Here is a 13,447-nt window from a genome sequence, read left to right on the forward strand (position 1 = left end):
GGGGCCCTTGGGTGGCTCAGTCAGTTAAGCGTCCGATTCTTGGTTTCAGCTCAGGTCATGATCTCACGGTTAGTGAGTTTGAGCCCCACATCGGGCTCTGTGCTGACGGTGCAGAGCCTGCTTGAGATTTTTTTCTCTCCCTCCCTCTCTCTCTGCCCCTCCCGCACTCTTTCTCTCTCTCTCAAAATAAATAAATGAGCTTAAAAAATAATATTAATGGAGTAATTATACTAGTATCCAAATGTAAATGTAAACCTCTTTTCTTTTCTTTTCTTTCTTTTCTTACTTTCTTTTTTTTTTTTTTTTTTTTTTTTATTCTTCCAGAAGCCCTGTTTCACAAGTAAAGCTCTCCAAAGATCTGCAAGATGCTTGTGAATTCGGCTTTTGGGAGTTCTTCCGGTTCCTCAGGCTTCAGTGTCACATATTTTCAGACTGAAGAAAACACAAACCAAATGGTTTCCATTGTTTTGAAACTGCATCCTGATTCATCCATAGCTCTTTCCAAAATTTCCTTGAAAACACTTCTTCTGACCCAACACGTTGGAACACTTTCACATGGGAGGAAAGGATACCTGAGCTGCGTCCTCATGAAATCTCTTGTTTGAGGCTTCTCCCGGGTAATTAGAACACAGTTCCGCTCTCCTGCCAGGGGCTTCCCCCAGGAGGTATGATGAGCCACAAGAGTGCCATTGAATCTACATCTCCTGGGCTGGGAAAATCATGATTGGGTTGGTCATCAGTTCTGTTTGGAGAAAACAAAACCAAAAATCTAGTTTCTCTAAGATGTTGGCAAAGAGGTGGCAGGAAAGTAAAGCAAGTCGCCTTCTGTGCGTTAGTTATGAGGGAGCTTCCTGTGTCTGAGTTTAATTCCAGAGCAAGGTCAACCCCCGCCCCCTACCCACCTGGACATGGACAAGAGCCTCCGTGTGGGCACACATGCACCCTTAGAGCGGGTTCGCTGAGACCCGGCAAATGGTATCCCTCCCCCCTCACTATGCTAACTGGTGTGGTGGGAGAGTAGGGTTGCAGGTTAGTGCACACATCAGAAATGACCATTTATGGGCACAAGAGTCCTTCAAATTTTAGTTCAAGGGAACTAGGAAAATTCAGCAGGCAAGTTTGAATGTTTGTATAAAAGTCAAGTTAGGGATTTTATTAGTTGCTTTGGACTGCTGTAACGAAGTACCCCAAACTGGGTGGCTTAGGACAACAGCAATTTACTGTCAGTTCTGGAGGCCAGAAGTCCGAAGGCAGGGTTTGTTCCTTCTAGGAGCTCTGAGGCAGAATCTGTCCCATTCTCTCTGATCGCTTCTAGTGGCTTCTGGTACCCCTCAGTGTTCTTTGGCTGATAGATGCATCACTTCCACCTCTGCCTTTGACTTCATATGGTAATCTTCTCTCTGTATTTGTGTCCAAATTTTCTTTCTTTCTTTCTTTCTTTCTTTCTTTCTTTCTTTCTTTCTTTCTTTCTTTCTCTTTCTTTCTTTCTTTCCTTCTCTTTCTTTCTTTCTTTCTTCCTTCCTTTCTTTTATTATTTTCAAAAAAAAGTTTTTTTAATTTTTATTTTTGAGAGAGAGAGAGAGACAGAGCACAAGCAGGAGGGGGGCAGAGAGAGAATCTGAAACAGGTTCCAGGCTCTGAGCTGTCAGCACAGAACCTGCCTCGGGGCTCGAGAACTCACAGACTGTGAGGTCACGATCTGAGCTGAAGTCAGATGCTCAACTGACTGAGCCCCCCCGGGCGTCCCTTATTTATAATATTTTAAATGTTTATTTATTTTTGAGAGAGAGACAGAGTGTGAGGGGGGAGGGACAGAGAGAGAGAGAGAGAGAGAGAGAGAGAGAGAGAGGGAGACGTAGAATCCAAAGCAGCCTCCAGGCTCCGAGCTGTCATCACAAGAGTTTAATGTGGGGCTCAAACTCATGGACCTCGAAATCATGACCTGAGCTAAAGTCAGCCGCTTCACTGGCTGAGCCACGCAGGCGCCCCCAAATTTTCCTTTTTAATAGGGACATCAGTCACATTGATTTCGAACCCACGCCACTCTTGTATGACCACATCTTAGCTTGATTATACCTGCGAAGACCCTATTTCCAAATAAGATTATATTTAAAGGTTCTAGGGAGGTTCGCTCTCTCTCCCTCCCTCTCTCTCTCTCTCTCTCTCCCCCCCCGTCCTTCTCCCATGCTCTCTCTCTCTCTCAAAACAAACAAAAAAATATTAGAAATATATGCTACATGTAATCTTAAATGATTGCTTTCTCTTTAAGCATCGTTGTCCCTCAGGATGGGTTTGTCACTTTCCAGGCAACAACTCTTATGCGTTGTTATTTAAATACATTTAAGTACCTTTAATACATTAAACTACATTCCCCACTCTTTTAAACACCTGATAGAATAGTTATTCGATCTTTTCTAATTGGTTATAATAGGTCGTCAATTTCTGCCTCAAGCCTCAACTTTGAACAAAAACAGGAATTGAGGGAGGATGCTGGTCCTTCCTTTATTGAGCATATCATTATTTCTTCGGTCTCTTGCTTCTCATGAGTCACTCTTTTGATAGTGACAGTACTGTCCTGCTGACTTCCAATGAGAAAAAGCCTTGGCATTGTACTATGATAGTACAATGTACTATGTATTAGTCCCATGTACTATGGCTAGTTCTTGGTCAACCTTCCCAAAGTGCTTTCCTCAGAACACTGATACCTTATGAGATAGCATTTGATGTTCCATGATGAAAAGGTATCTTTAGACAAACTAGTTTTGGGGATCATCAGATTTTAAACACATTCTAGAGATTCTGAATGCACATTAGCATCTCGGAGATCCTAAAACGGATCACAGTAAAGAAATCTAGACATCTATGTTGGCCTGCTCAGTGTTGCCTTAAAAAAAAAAAAACACAAAAAAAACGCATGTCTAAATCCTTTTTTCTAATATGTAAACAATTTGGAAAACAGTTAAGTCTTTTAGTTGGTGAGAAAAACAGATATTTCGTGACAACAGTTGCTGGTACATGATGTCACCTGAAAAATGAGATGACTGATAGCTGCTTGCTTCAGTTTTTATCTAATTAGAGGTTCTCAAGACATGTCAAAGATGTCATGATAGAAAGACGTAGAAAAAACAAATGTCTTACTGTAAGAACAGACTTCATTACTTTTTTTGTCTAAATCGACTTTATTTTTTATTTTTTTTAAGATTTTATTTTTGGGGGCGCCTGGGTGGCTCAGTCGGTTAAATGCCCAGCTCAGCTCAGGCCATAATCTCATAATTTGTGAGTTCAAGCCCCCTATTGGGCCCTGGGCTGACAGCTCAGAGCCTGAAGCCTGCTTTGGATTCTGTGTCTCCCTCTCTCTGCCCTTCCCCTGCTTGCTCTCTGTCTTTCTCTCTCTTGAAACTAAATAAACATTAAAAAAATTTTTTTAAAGATTTTATTTTTTAAAACAAGCTTTACACCCAATGTGGGACTTGAATGCACAACCCTGAGATCAGGAGTCACATGCTTTACTGATTAAACCAGCCAGGCACCCCTAAATAGACTTTATGTTTTAGATCACTTTTGGGTTTACGGAAAACTTGAGTGGAAGGTAGAGATTCCCCATATCTTCTCTGCCCCCACATAAGCTCAGCCTCCTTCACTATCAAAATTTGCACCAGAATGGTATGTTTGTTGTAGCTGATGAATCAAGATTGATACATCATTATCATCCAAAGTCCATAGTTTAGACTAGGGTTGACTCTTGGTGGTGTATATTCTACGGGTTTGAACAAATGCATAATGGCATGTCACTACCATTATCATGTCATGAGGAATACTTTCTTTGGCCCCCAAATCCTCTGTACTCAGCGTGTTCGCCCCTCTTTCCCCCTTAACCCCCGGCAGTTGTTGCTATCGCTGATTCAACCGCTTCTATCATTTCCATAGTTTTGCCTTCTCCACAGTGTCACGTAGTTGGAAACATACCGTATTCAGCCTTTTCAGGTTGCCTTTTTGCATTTAGTAACATGCATGTAAGGTTCCTGCATGTCTTTTTATGGCTTTTGGTAATTTGTTTCTTTTTAGCGCAGAGTAATAAATAGTGTGTTGTCTGGATGTACCACAGTTTATCTATCCATTTACCTACTGAGGAACATCTTGATTGTTTTCAAATTTTGACAATTATCGATAAAGCTGCTACAAACACTGGTGTGCAGGGTTTTGTAGGAACATAACTTGTCAGCTCACTTGTATAAAGAGTAAAGAGTGCAATTGTTGGATTGTATGGGAAGAATGTGTTTACTTTTGTAGGAAACTGTCAAACTGTCTTCCAAAGTGGCCACGCCATCTTGCATTCTTATCACAACGTGGGACAGCTTCTGTCGTTCCACATCCTGCAAACATTTTGTGTTGCCTGTGTCGGGGATTTTGACCGTTCTAACAGACGTATAATGGTATCTCATCTCATTGTTTTAATTTGCATTTTTCTGATGACAGGTGATGTGGATCACCTTTTCATATACTTATTTATCATCCGTATACCTTCTTTGGTGAGGTGTCTGTTCAGGTGTTTTGACTATTTTTTTTATTGTGTTCTCACTTTCTTGTTTTTGAAGTTTGAGAGTTCTTTGTAGGTTTTGGATACTAATTTTTTTTCTTCTGTCAGATATGTCTGTTGCAAATATCTCTTCCTAGTCTGTGGCTCGTCTTATAACTTTTTTGACCGTGTCTTTGGCACACTACAAGTTTTGAATTTTAATGACATTCACTTATCATTTCTTTCATGTAACATGGCTTTGGCGTTGTATCTAAAAAGCCATTGTCATGCCGAAGGTCCCCTGAATTTCTCCTCTGTTCTCTTCTAGGAGATTTATGGTTTTGCATTTAACATTTAAGTCTATAATCCATTTGAGTTTATTTTTGTGAAGGGTATAAGGTCTCTGTCTAGATTAATTTCTTTGAGCGTGGAGGTCCATTTGCTGAAGACGCCCTCTTTGCTCTATTGTATTGCCTTTGCTCCTTTGTCAAAGATCAGTTGACTATATTAATGATGACTCTCCTGGAGATAAAACTCACAAAAGCATTGTGGGTGATGTGGGGGGGGGGCAATGGCGGGGTCCCTCTGGAGTTTTTATCTCTCAGGCTTATCCACACTAAGCTTCCAGTAATCTGTCAATTACAGTTCAGGTTTTTCCACCTCAGTTCTAGTTTTCGTGGATTTCTGCTTGTGGGTTTCTGCCCCCATTAACTGTGGTTCTCTATATTCACTTGTCTGTCCATCCAACTTAGGGGCCAGTGTTTTGCCCTGTGGTCTCATTTCTCTGAGGGATCAAAGAATTGATTTTTCAATTTGTTTGGTTTTTCACTTGCTAAGTTGGAGTCATGCTTGCCAAGCTCCCAACCCACTGGACTAGAAACGTATCTCTAACAACTTCATTCCTTTTGATCAGTTATTTTCTGTATGAAATGTTAGCGTCAGACACCATGGAATTCATCTGCTAAAATGGAAATCTTAGGGCTTTAACATCCAATAAGGCTTTAGAATCTCAAAATCTGCTTTCCTACACTTTGTCTCCTGATGACTAGACCTTTTTAGGAGCAAGATAAACCTTTCATTCTCCTTTTAGGTATAAGAGACTGGGCTCAGAGAGCTTGAGTGACAACTTTGCACAGCAAATTAATGACTCAGACCTAGAATTTTTTCACTCTAAATTCAGATCTCTTCTTAAAGCATCAAATAGTACCACTTGCTAAATACCAGAACTTAGCATGAAGATCTATCTTAAAAATACTGGCTTAGAGGAAATTAGTTTACTAAATTGGTAAAGTGGATGTGCTTGTGAATCAGGTAGATCTGGGTTCAAATATCAGATGTGTTCTTTGTTAGTTTTGTGATTTGAGAAAATTTTTAAAGCTCCTGATGTCTCAGTTTACTGGTTACGAAATGAGGCTGATTCTGTTTTTTAAAAAAATTTAATGTTTATTTATTTTCGAAAGAGAGAGACAGAGACAGAGAGACAGAATGAGAGTGAGGGAGGAGCAGATAGAGAGGGAGACACAGAAACCAAAGCTGAGCTGTCAGCACAGAGCCCAGCGTGGTGCTTGAACCCATGAACCGTGAGATCATGATCTGAGCCGAAGTCAGATGCTTGACGGACTGAGTCACCCACGTGCCCCAGTGAGGCTGATTCTTCCCATTTTGCTGAGATGTTGTGAAGATTAAATGAAGTGATATATTCAAAGAGCTTGATACAATGCCTAGAACATAGTACATGGTTAACAGAATTGGTGCTTAAGAGAGCTGTCCTCAGGGGGCGTAGGTTGGAGTCCAAGGGCAAAAGGGTAGTCAGGGCCTGGCTTCAGCCCACTGAGGTGACTGGACTCAATTCATGTAGAGTTCTAGATTCAATTCAGTCCAAACATATGATTTCTTATGTCTATCTTCGTTCATTTACTTAAGAAAAATTTATTGAGCCCGACACTGCTCTCAGTACTTAGGACACATCAGCGAACAAAAACAGACAAAGGTCACTGCCCTGAGAGAGTTTCTGTGTTAGCTAAGAAAGATAGACAATAAAGAATTGGCTAAATAAATGAGGAAATTATCTCCTGTGTCAGAAGGCAATAAGTGCCCCCAAATAATAGAAAATTGGAGCAAAGCAAGGTGACCGAGAGAGACAGCTTAAAATTTAATGGGGTGGTCAGGGTTGACCTCATCTTAAGATGAAGTCTATACCCTTGGAGAAGGTGAGGGAAGACAGAGGAAGAGCTTTCAGAGAGACCACTGGAGACAGGAGACAATCTTGGAAGAATCAAAGGTAGGAGGAAGCCTCGCTACGTCTAGGCCATTGGAAGAAGTTTTGGCTTAACGCGGGATAAGATGGAGAGGCACCATTGCAGGGTTCTGAGCAGAGGAGTGACTCAATCTGGTTTCCATTTTAAGGCAAATACTCTGGCTCCTCTGTTGAGAAGAAAAGGTAAACGGGGAAGGGAGAAGGCATTCGAGAAGTTATTACATTAATCCAAGCAAGGGCTGGTGGTCCTAGTGCTAGAGTATTCTCATTGGAGGCACTAGAAAGTGGCTGGATTCTGTGTATATTTTGAAGGTAGAACCAGTAGGATTTCCTGAAAGATTCCTGAAAGATCGGATGTGGTGGTGAGGGAAAAGGGGGGCTCAAGAATGACTCTTAATTCTTTAGCCTGAGCTAAAAGATAAAGTTGATCTAAAAGAATGCACTAAAATGGAGTTGTCCCCAACCGTGGTCGGATTCCATATTAATGAAGATCATGGCCACCAGCATGAGGCCATCGCTTGGTTATAGTCCAAAAAGGAAATCATTTCTGACAGACTCAACGCAGAATTAAGTAGTTCGAGGAAAGGAAAACGTGGATGTCACTATTCTTGTATGAACAGTCCCATTTTGTTGTGCCAACATTTGTCACCCAGCTGCCTGGGGTTCAGTGGTGACTATGCCAGCTGTCCTTCAGAGGTAACTCTTGGCCATGAAGTTATCAGTTAGGAGGAGAGCTGAACTTGCAGTGAGTTTCAATTGAATACCAAGCACGAAAACCGTAGGAACTCTCTGCACGTTGTAGTTAATAGAAAAGCAAAGGTATGAGAAATGGTAATAGAAGTTTTTGAATTTATAGTGCCATATTATGACTCTAAGAGGTAAAGGTATATTTATTTCTGTCTGGATAAGTAAGTAGTACTTTTAGAAGTGTTTTAGGTAGGGACAAAGCAATGTAATTTCCATAAACTATTATAGTGATTCCTGAGTTGTTATTCCCTAAGCCACCAAGAAAATGATAATGCATTTTACCAGCAGGGTAAAGATTGGTACATTATGGTCCTAAGCTTTTGTTTCTGCTTAAGATATACATGCAGTTATTTTTCTCCCTTAGGTCATAAAAGTTTCCTCTAACAAATCACAAGGAGTTTTCCTGAACTTTCTGTATAGCTTGCCCAGTCTCCGATCAGTCATTTAGTATCTTTAGCCACCAAATAGTCTCTTAAGATGATATTTACAAAAGTGCTCTGCAGGACCATATCTTATGCAAAATACCAGGAATCACTGAGTGAGCCATGATTGATTTTTTTTCATTCAACATACACACACTGATCACTTTATACAAAACAGATATCGTACCTGACTCAAGAAGCATGTGCATAATAATAGGTCATGAAATACACATATGGAAAGACAGGATAGCATACGATGCATAGTTTATTTGAAGAATTGAAAAAACAAAGTGTATAATTAAAGGGACATAAGACAAATTCCTGAAAATATGAAGAATATTATGCGTTTGAACTGTGTCCCTTAAAAATTGATATGTTCAGTACCTCAGAATGTGACCTTGTTTGGAACTAGAACCATTGCAGATGTGATTAGTTAAGATGAAGTTCTGAGGGTGGGCCCTCATCCCACATGACTCACCCCATATGACCGGTGTCCTTAGGAAAAGGGGAGTTTGAGATTTAAACACAAACATGCCACAGGGAGAATTCTGGGTGCCTTAGTCTGTTTGGGCTGCTGTAACAAAATACCATAGACTAGATGCTCATAAACAATCGAAATTTCTTTTTCCCAGTTCCGGAGATTAGGAAGCCAAAGAAAAAAGAGCCACCAGATTTGGTATCCAGTAAGGGCCAGATTTCTAAGTTCATGGATGGCTGTCTTCCCGCTGTGTCCTCATATGGTGGAAGAGAGGGGGAACATTTTGGGGGTCTCTTTTATAAGGGCACTGACTGACTTAATCACCTTCCAAGGCCCCGCCTCCAAATGCCACCACAATGGGTATTATGTGTCAACATACAAATTTGGAGGAGAAGCAAGCATTTAATCTACAACACGATGTGAAGATGGGGGCTACGTTGTCACAAGCCAAGGAATTACCAGAAGCTAGGAGAGGTGGCTGGAACAGGTCCTTCCCTAGCATAATCAGAGGGAACATGGTTCTACTGACCTCTTGATTTTAGATTGTTGGCCTCCAAGACTGTGAGACAACATGTTTCTATTGTTCCACATCACCATGTTTGTGATACTTTGTTAGAGTAGCCTTAGTAAATTAATTCAAAGAGATTTGGGTATGTTGGTATGATCAGTTGGCCCAAATCCTATAAAAGTCCTCTCTGAGAATGAGGGGGAGGATATTTTCTTTCCTTCTGGAGGAGGAAAGATCCAAATTTATAAAGCTTTCTCGAAGAGCTAAAAGAATTTCATATTTTTGCATCAGACCATCACGTACCTTCTTCCTGAGTTCTCCCAGATTGACTTAAATATTTATCCGTGTATGGGAGTGCAATGGCCCAATTCCTCCTAATTTGTTTGCAAACCCCCAAGCTTTCCTTTTGAGGGAATGAGGCAAAAAAGAATGGGAAAGGGAAATCCACTTTACATATTTTTCCGAGGGGTGTTGGAGGCAAAGAGGGCCTCGCTGATACATCACTTTAATTGGCAATACAGTTACACCAGTCACAAGTAGCAGATGTCAGTCCTCATTACTTCATGAAGAGCAAACTCACCGCAAGACCACTCTCTGCCGATCTACCAGTGGTCACAAGAAAATCTTAAATACCAAGATGAAACAAAAGAAATAATCTGTTTTTACATAGATAAGGCAGGAATCCTCCCCAACCCCCCCTCCCCCCCCCCCCCCGCCCCGCAATAAGCCATCCATACCTATCAACAAAATACAAGTTGTAACTATTCATTCTTCTCAACAAGATGCATGGTCGGAAGGACTGCACTTTCAACAAATGGGTGATTATTACTGTGTTAGCCTCATCTTAAGAGTCAAGATAATTTACTGTGTTTATTAGTCTCCTCTCCTCCCCAAGTCAGTGATTTGTCACTCTCTACTGTAATGTTTACAATATCCTGCAAACACATAGCCATTTTTCTTTGCTAAAGCTACACTCCTCTCTCGACACCGATAAATATACTAGAAATGAGGTCGAACTGGAGTGAGTTCGAGAGAGAATTATGCTAGGGGACCAACTCGGGACAGGATGGACTGCTCTTGTGGGCTTTCGCTGCAAAGAAGGCACGACAAAGCGGGTGATGTGTCCTGCCTGGGACTTCTGTCCTACTGTCACCCCATCACTTCAGTGAAAATGTTTTTAAAATTACTTCCTAATGTTGCAAAATATGATGTTCGTTCTTGGTTTTCATCTTATTCTGAGGTGCAGGAATCATGTGACAGGATTGGTTCCTCCCTTCCCCTTGAAATATTCTCTGGTGCCGGGCTGCTGGGATTCTGTAGTCTTCTAGTCTTTGTATTATTCACCATGCTGCATACTTCTGATCTGCCTGACACCTAAATTGTGGCTAGCGTAAGTCAGCAAGGAAAATGGCACACACTCAATGGGAAGTAATACGAATGATGAAGGGTTTATTGGAAAAGTATGGCCAGACTATCAAGGGACAGAGAAGCACCACCACAGAGCTTGCAAGAGTAGGAAGCTCTTAGCATCCTAGGCTTGATGGGGCTAGGAGAAGGAGCATCTATTAGAGCTTGTCAAGGGCTGTAGCTATAAGAAAGGGGAGCTCCCATCTGGCTTCAGCTTTGGTCTTTAGTAGAGGAGACAGCCTCTGCCAAACAGACTTCACAAGAAGAGAACAAGGAGATCAGATACCTAACGTGCTTTCCTTCTGCCCTCCCCCCGCCCTTACCCTATGCATGCCTCCCGTTGAAGCAAAAGAGCAAGGGATCCTGGTGGCAGCAGAGGTTGGCCTTGAACTGCCCAGAGAAGGGTGGAGGAGGCTGAGAGTAAGTCTGGAGGAAATGCAGGGGCTCGAGCATGGAGAGTCCCAGGCAGTGCTCAGCCTTGGTCCCCCTTACCCACTGGTGCTCTCGCTTGTGGCATGGTGTCACATTCTGTGCACCTGCTGATGAGTCCCACGTCTCCACTCCAGCTCAAGTCTCTCCCCTGAACTTTGGGGTCGTGTATCCAAGAACCTCCCGCAGATCTTCGCTCAGAACATCAGGAGGGGTTTCAAAACCAATATGTCCAGAGTGTCAGTCCTGTGAACACACCCACCTACTCTCTTCCAGACTTCCCCATGTCTGGAAGTGGTCGTCCATCATTCAGTGGCTTGAGTAAAAAAAATCTCCAGAGCTGTGTTTGACTCTCTCTTCTCTTTCTCTCTCATAAGCCATCAGCTTATTCTCATGAGAAAAATGTGAGTGTTGTCTGCCCACTTTTCAGGACCTCCACCACTTCCTGTGGGTCAGCCATCGCCATCCCTCTCCTGGAATGCTACAACTAACTTTATCTGTCACCTCGGGCCTGATCCTCCCTCTACGGCCTATTTTCAAGACAACAGTCAACGTGGTTCTTTGAGCCTTAAGTCAAACCGTGACACTCTTTGCTTGAAGTCCCCTGATGGTGGAATCCTAGCCCATTCAGAGCAAACATTCCAGACCCTCCAATGGCCTAAACTGTCCCGTATAAGCTCCGATCGCTTTTCACTTCCTCATTATTTTCTAGCCACATTGACCTCCTTGCTGTTCCTGAAATGTGATTGTTTTTTTTCCCCTCCCAAACGTGCTTCAGATTCAAGGCCCTTGAACTTCCTGTTTTCTCTACCTGGAACATTCTTATCCCCCAAACCCATGGCCCACCCTCTCATGCCTTCAGTTTTCTGCCCCAAACATCTCCTTGGGCCCCTCGGTCTGCCCTAAACTTCCTATCCCCGTTCCGTTTGATTTGTGAACATGGCGCTGAAGAACTTCACATCATCTCTTATTTATCGTTAATATCCAGTGCAGTTGTTTGCTCCTCTTTGCACCCCGCACAGAGCAGGGGAAGACCCCACATGCCAGACAAGGGCAGGCCAGTCCCAGGGCCACGTGGCTGAGGGGAGTACTGGGAACACCCAGGGGCAGAACGGGGAAATCACAGCAATGGTAGCAGCCTATGGTGAAGGATGGTGTCGTTATTGAGGAACGTGCCACAGGGCTTTGCATTAGAATTAATAGCGATAGAGACAATCCCCAACAGACACTTGACTTACAGGAGATGCTACCAAAGGAATACTCGGATAAAGCTCCATCTATCTGTCGGTTGAAACAGAATGTTGGTGAAAGTGCTGCTCTGTGGTGGAGAAAAGATAACAAAACCAGGCCCAACGTCTCAAAGGAAGACATTGAAAGCGTAGATGGCCTCATTTAAACATTTGAGCCGCAAAATCCAGCGAAAGTACTGGATTTTTAATGTCCGTGGAAATGGAACAGAAATAGGAAATGGACTTTCAATATGTCGTGACCTTCTTATGACTGACCAGAGAAATGCTTTTCGGGCACTTTAAGGGCCCTGAGAGTTTGTCCAAACGGGTGAAAATAGTTCTTGCTGTATTCCATGAGAAGAAGGAAATAACCAGTGCCCCCGCGACGTCTGTGTGTACAGGATGCTCTAGGAGGAGAAACGAACCTTTCCCAGGGTGTGGAAGAATGGGGAAATGGAAGCTGGTGAGCATCTTCTCGACCGAATGGGGCTTTTCAACGGAACGGATAGTCAGGTGGCAGCATCATACTGGGCTGGAGATATTCTGCTAGGACCAGATCCCATATTAGTGGCACATATCGACTGTGCCAGTAATATATGAATGGACAAATTCTCCAGAAAATCCATCATGTAAGCCTTTGGGAAAGAACAAAACATAGAGAAAAACAACGACTTGGAAGTATGTCTTGTGACCTTTACCGAGGAATCAAAACTATGCTATATATGATGCTGTGGTGATGGGACATTTGTAGACCGGGCAAAGGGTGGCTGAAGGACATTGATATAGGGCAGGTGAGGGAACAGAATTCAGAGGTAACAGAAATTCGAAGGAGCTTTGGGATGGTGTTAGAGCATGGAAAGCATCAGAAGAAAAAGCTGGGTATTTTCCTCGATTGTTCTTTTACTTTTGGGGAGACCCAACATTCTGACTTGATATAATTTTTAATGTTTGTTTACTTTTGAGAGCGGGCAGGGGGAGAGACAGAGGATCTGAAGAGGGTTCTGCACTGACAGCAGAGATCCTGGTGTGGGGCTCGAACCCACGAACTGTGAGATCGTGATCTGAGCTGAAACCAAGAGTCAGACAACCAACTAACTGAGCCACCCAGGCGCCCCCTGACTTGATATTTTTAATAAGAGTCTAGTAAATAGCCTTAAACCAAGATGGATTCTGAGGTAGAAAAATCTAAGTGATCTCTGTTAAAAGCGTTTAATGTTATTGGTTATCAGAAATTAAATATATTTATCCGCACACACACTCATATGTGAGTGTGTGAGTTTCCACAGATTCCATAAAAAGTTAAATATGTCCTATGTATTAACTGTTAAAATAAATTAAGTAAGTTAGGGGTGCCTGGGTGGCTCAGTCGGTTGAGCGTCCAGCTTCAGCTCAGGTCATGATCTCACAGTTTGTGGGTTCGAGCCCCGTGTCCAGCTCTGTGCTGACAGCTCAGA

The sequence above is a fragment of the Prionailurus bengalensis genome, chromosome F2 (genome assembly GCF_016509475.1).
Source record: "Prionailurus bengalensis isolate Pbe53 chromosome F2, Fcat_Pben_1.1_paternal_pri, whole genome shotgun sequence".
Lineage (NCBI taxonomy): Eukaryota > Metazoa > Chordata > Mammalia > Carnivora > Felidae > Prionailurus > Prionailurus bengalensis.